This window comes from Corvus brachyrhynchos, unplaced genomic scaffold (genome assembly GCF_000691975.1).
Source record: "Corvus brachyrhynchos isolate BGI_N302 unplaced genomic scaffold, ASM69197v1 scaffold116, whole genome shotgun sequence".
NCBI lineage: Eukaryota > Metazoa > Chordata > Aves > Passeriformes > Corvidae > Corvus > Corvus brachyrhynchos.
In genome coordinates, this window is record NW_008240221.1 from 1,635,017 (window position 1) to 1,641,374 (window position 6,358).

Below are 6,358 nucleotides of genomic sequence, written 5' to 3' on the forward strand. Positions count from 1 at the left end.
GATGCAAATAAGAAATTTCCTATTAAAAGTAATGAAGTGCCACTTCCATTTTAAGAGATACCCTTCTCTCCTCTGTGGTAGCTCTGGCTCAACTGAGTAGAACAGAGGACACATTTCATGCTTTTGCCAGACAAGATGTGGAGCACAGTAAGCAGATGTGTTTAAGGGTGAGTAGGAGAGATTTCTTCCCTCCACTCAACTGCATCCAGCTTGCTGAAAACAGCTGTTAATGACCTTGATCCTTCAGCAGTAGTCCAAATAGCTGGTTTTAGGAATATAAATACAACCTGCTGAGTTTGGTTGGGGTTCTTGTTTTATCAAAAACTATAATATAAAATTATGGCTTAAATTATAACATGGGATTTGTTGGTGCTGAAATCGGAGTCATGGTGTTGTGAGCACTTTTTCCACTAAAACCAGCAACCCTGACCATAAGCATTCGTCCTTAAATGTTTTTTTTACAGAAATCTTTCCCAAATAGTCTAATGCACCAGTGACCATGAATTTTACAGTGTGGTAAATTGTAGAAGAAATGCAACTGTATTGCTTTATCTATGACACCTGAAAGTTCAAAACTGTACGTAAGATAAATACATGTGATTACTTTTCATTTTCAGTATTCCTTGCAAGTTTCCTATATTTACTCCTTAAAATAACTTGGATAAGGGAAGTGGAGGGCTTTGATAATTGCCAATTGTATATTTATAATGGCATTAGGTGTACGAAATCAACTTTCTTCTAACACAGTAATGTCTAGGAAAACCAAATGTTTACAGTAAAAAGCCCAGTTCTTTGTATTATGAGGGGAAAAAATGAATGGTTTAGGTAATAAGATGTGAAAGTGGCATTTTCTATAAAGTTGTTAAGAATTCATTTGGAAATGGTTGAGAGATGTATCGAATTTGGCCAAGAAGTGCTACTTTTTAGCCCTTGATGACTGCTGTTCCAATAATATCACTGGCCAGCTGTTCTCTCAGGCCCTCTTCTTTATAAACAGTCCTCAATTTGAAGTAATTCTGTTCTTCTAGGAAATGCCATACATTTCTACTGCAGGATTTCATGGTGCTTCTACTGACATTTGCCTGCCCCAGTCTGCAGCAGATTGGCTGTTTCATATCTTGGATTTATGCAGTCTGGTATTAAGTGCTGCACTGTCTGCCCTCAGTCATGAAGGTGCCACTAGGTTCCAAAACTGAACTGATTTCTCCATTCCTTAATCTTGTAAAGAGAGAAAACTGCATGAATGTGAACAAGGGAGTGACTGCTGAGCAGGGCATTCATCAGCCATCTGGCAGACTTGATTGAAATGGCCATATCTCAGTTACAGTGTGATCAGCCATGATTCTCTGCCAGTTAAAGATTGTTGGTCAGTAGAGGAATGAAGTAAAAGGAAATTAACTCTGTCCCCCACACATACACTCCTTTATAAGACCTTCAGGTCATCTACAGCCTTAAGGTGGCTCTGCCTCTGCTGTTTACCTCAAGTGCATATCCTTAGAGCATACCTGCTGTACCAAGGACACTTTTAAACTATAATACAAGATTTTGTTTGAACATGAACTAGGCTAATTATTTGTTTAAATAAGGGAAACTGAATATGGTGGAGAAGATGAAATAGAAATAAAGGAGAGTCACAAATTATTATATACATGTTTCCCTGCCTACTAAGTTCTTGAAGAATAGGTCTCTTTACCTGTGTTCTCAGTCCATCAACTGCTAGTGACCTGGCTCACTGCAAATTCTGTGTTACTCCTTGTACCCTTGGAGAAAGCTGCTTTGAGGCTGGCTCTACATCTTCCATGAGCTCTTCTGAGGAGTCTCCTGTTCTCTGCACTTGGTTCAGAGATTGTCACCTCTTTGCCTTCCTGTGTCTGAGTTTGCAAGGCTTCCCCTGGGTTACTGTGTTCAATTGCAGCAAGAAAGACAACAATATCCCTTTTGTTCTGACAGATTCTATTAGAGCCAGGATATGGTAGTGAGGACAAGCTATTGTCTGTGCTGGTGGATGCTTCTTTTTAAAGTACAGTACACAGATAACTACAAATAAAACATCCTTCTTGGAAATATTTCTGATCAGTTATTCTAATACCTCTTTGCAGATTACTTCATTTGTTTGCATTCAGTTAAATACCTTAATATTTGGAGCAATTCAAAGACAACTGTAGAAACAAGAGTGTGGAAAAGGACAGTATGTAAAGATAACTGTTTTTAAAAGACAGTTGTAAATTGTTGGTAATTTAACCATTTGAAGTCAGGGCTGGCTGATAAAAAACATTGTTTACATATGTTTTGATTTTTGTATGCTGTTTGTCTAACGATCACATCTGGAATGTTCAAGAATATGGTTCTAATACATATAAAAACACATGGCATAACCAAGAAAATAACATAAAGGATGTACACTCATTAGTCTTAATATTTGTATGTGACACTTGGGAACCATTTGGGTTATAACAGAATTAATTGGGGAGCTTTCAACCAAAAGCTTCTAGTGTTTTACCTCCCTATTTTAAAAAGTGGAAAAATAATCTTTGGTCATCTGTATTTACAGAAGGGCATGCAAATCATCATTATGTAAATTAGATGATCTCTGAGTCATAAAAGCTAGAAGAAAGAAAAGACCTATTAACTCACCTAGTCTGTCTCTCTGCAATGCAAGGTTGTTTTGTAGTTTTTAATGAGCCAGCCTAAGGTGCTGAGGCCACATCCCTTGGGAGGTTATTCCAGGCTAATGGTAATGCGTTCTGATCATAAGAAAATTTGTCTTTCTGTTTCATTTCTCTTCCCTCATGTAACAGTGGGTTTTTTTCCTATCCAATACTTGCTTTTAATCTGCTAAATTCTTTATTGCTTTTTGTTGTATATATTCTACAGACATTTGTCAACTTTAGATTAATCATTCCACTTAAAGATGGAACTGTATTAATTTAGGTTAGTTGGTATGTACAGCCTCCATCTACTTAGATATTTCTGGTACCTGGAGCAGGATGGGAGGTTGGGTGCAAAAATGTTATTTTCATTTTTCCTGTATATATTTTTCCATATATATTTTTTCCTGCAGTAATGTTTTTCCCTTTTCCAGTATTCCTGCAAGTGTCTAATCAAGATCTGGTTAGATATTTTGCATCTATTTCTATATGTACAACATTGGGAAAGTAATTATCTATAGTCCCAAAAGGGTGTTTATAGCCTGGGAGAGGAATCCAGTGGAATTGTTACTGTCTCTGTGTTATTGCTGGTCTTCCCAACATGAACTGCCTCAATGAGTTGTTGTACCTCTAAGTCTGCCTTGAAATTAATGAAATGGTGTCTGAACAACCAGGCAATAAGAGTAACAATAGTAACTTAAATCACAAGTGTTTGTTCTTTTCACGTGTTTATTTAAAAACATAAGCATGATCACTTTAGTGCTAATAATGCTGAGGACATGCTATAAAATGCTTAACTGGAGACCAAAATCTGAAAAGAACAACTTCCAGGCTAAATCTAAACTCCTCTCTTTTTTGTACCTATGCTTCTCTAGATGTTTGAGGGAGAGCTCCTGGAAATTTACACATTTCATAGTATAATATATTTTACTTTCAAACCCCAGTTCCTCAACTGCCCGAGCTGTACTGGGCTCTTCTACCTGATGGGTGGAGCAGGGGCAAGTGGGTTAACCGTCTTGCTTCCTAAAAAGGCCTCTGCAAGTGTTACCTCTGCAAAACTTGTCAAAAATACTTTTGGGCCATTTGCACATCAGCCACAACTTCTGTAGTTCCACCACTCTCCTTCATGAGTAGTTATGTTCCTCCTGGTCCTTTCATACACACTCTTCCATATCTCCTGGTCTTCTGTTTTACTTCCAAATTGGTGAACTTCCCAGTCTCTTTGAAATTTCAGTCTCTTAGGTCTGATTATTATAAGCTTCTGGTTGGTAAGGTGACATAAGTTTTCTGGTTTTCATGTGTTACTTCAGTCTGGGAGGTATTTGTCTTGACACCTTGTTTGTTAAGTTCATAGAAACTATGATGGCGCTGTACCAGTCTGAGTTCCCAAAAAGCCACAGTTCCAGAAGCACCAGAAAAGGCTAAATTGTGGTATGCATATAGTAGTAATTCCAGCATTCAGGCAGTAGATAGGGAATGAAACAGAAGACTCAGTGAAGTAATACTAGCCAGTGAAACTAATTCACTAACTCAGTGAAAGTGTGCATTTATAAGTGTTCAAAACAAGAAAAAGCATAGGTCATATGTAAAACTGATGAATTAAATGGTAGAAGTGTTCAATCATATTTTCCTTCATATTAGGAACATGGATGGTTAGAGCTATGTCATATGATATTGCTAGAATAAACAGTTTACCAGCTAAATATTTCATACTGACTGAACCCTATAACTTATACCGAGGAACTGTCAGAATCATTGATGTTACTATTAAACAATTCTTGGAAAATGGGGAAATGCCCAAATACTGGAAACCTGCAGGTGGTGTTTTTGTACTTAAGAAGGGCAAAAGAGAGATAAACCTAGGGAATAAAACAATTAGCTTCAAATCATCACCAAGCTCTGTTTTAATTACGTTGAGTTTGAGGTGATGGCTAGATATCCCCGAGTAATGCCACAGAATGGTTAATGTAATACTCTAATTGTATGCTAATATCTAGTTCTTCCTTTTTCGATTATGCTAGTGAGTATGTTTTCAGAGAAATACATTGTCTTTTTAAAGAAGACAGCATGTCGCCTTGATGAAGGCCCCTTGTTGTGTTCATACCATTTCAAGAGTAGGAGCTTTGGGCCTTACTGAATTTGAGAAGAAATCACTAGATATTTTGTAGCGGAAGAGAAAGATCAGGGTTTTTAGACCAGAGAAAGTCGATTATAAAGTGGTTTGGATTTGTGAGAGAGAAGAATGTGGGGTTTTTTTTCTGTCCTATTACACACCAGGCATTTAACATTGAAAGGTGGCACTTTGGTTTCTAAGTGATTTCTAGGTGGCTGCGCTGGTTTTGAAAGTGGGACTGAGAGTCAGTCTTGCAGGCGTGCCACTGCCAGCTCATAAATTGCCACCTGTCAGCTAAGCTGCAGTATCTACTGGCGTATGCTCATAGCCTCTCAAAATCTGAGGTACGGCAGCTCAGTCTAGCCCTCTGGGACCAAAGTTTACAGTAAGCCATATTACCTTGTATTTATCATGGCCTAACAGTTCTTACCAGGAAAATTAGCCTGGCTCAGCTGGCAGGTGGTAAATGTTCTACATTCATTGTATGTCTCTCCTTGCTCTAAAGTTCTTGGTAGCTGAATTTATGAACTTAACTTCAAAACTTCACTCTAGTGCATGAAAAGGGCTTGGTTTCTCACAGGGCAGTTTCTTCCAGTTTAACATGTGTAAAATTGGTGGCATGAGATGGCTTTCTGGAGGTACAGATGACCTTCACTGGCTCTAGAAAACACCAATACACTTTGCAAGGCCAGATTAATTCTATCTGTCTTCTTTTTCAAGGATTTCCTGTGTTGATTTGAAGTGTTCCTTTATGAAACACTGAGCACAATTGGAATGCTTTGTTGGTTTAGGAAAAGACAATTACTTCCAATACTGTCAGAAACTGAAAGCTCTTCATTTGGAAGTGCAATCAGTCCCCAGAAGAGGCAGTGCCTCGTATTTCCTTCATTGGGTAACCACAGTGGCTGATTAGAACAGCAAGTGGCCCTAATAGTTTTTTGAAGGAAATCTCAGGCAGCATTCTACAACCAAAGTTATACATCTGTAGCAGGAAACATGGAGTCATCTGTGGGAATCGGGAAATGAACTCGGAGAAACTGTAATGGAATTAGGAAAAGGAAAGTTGTCGTGTATTTCAAATAGAGCCTTGCATGCATATTTTAAAAGTGCTTGAGACACAAGCTTCATTCAGTATACATTTCCATTCTTCCAACAAAACAACAAATGTTTCATTCACTCAACAATTTACATGATTTAATACTATGATAAATAAAAAGAAGCAATAAACCCCAAAGTTTGAGAAGGAAATTGCAGTAAGAACTAAGATGAATACCTCATTAAAGACAAAAACATGAAACTAAAGAAACTAAAGCCCATACTTAGGGTGAGGAAGTCAGGAGGCCGTGGCCTTCTCTGAAAAATATCAGTTTGACTTTCACTGTGGTCATTAATGTTCATTCTCTGGTGAAGCATATTTCCTGTTTTACTTAGCAAAATGTGTATGACCCCTAGAGTGTGCTGACATTTAATGTTCTGTAAGTATCATAAACCGAACTCTAACATCCTTCTACAATACAATGGCTCTCTTACTTTATGCAATTGATCTAGCTATGGTAATAACCAGTAATTTTGAACTCTACCTAGGTGAAGCATTCCT

The 6,358-nt window shown here is 37.8% G+C and overlaps 1 protein-coding gene across 1 annotated transcript in view; it reads left to right on the forward strand.

Moving 5' to 3' along the window:
* TRAPPC12 (trafficking protein particle complex 12) overlaps positions 1 to 6,358 on the forward strand; it is a 49,947-nt gene that overhangs the window by 22,043 nt on the left and 21,546 nt on the right.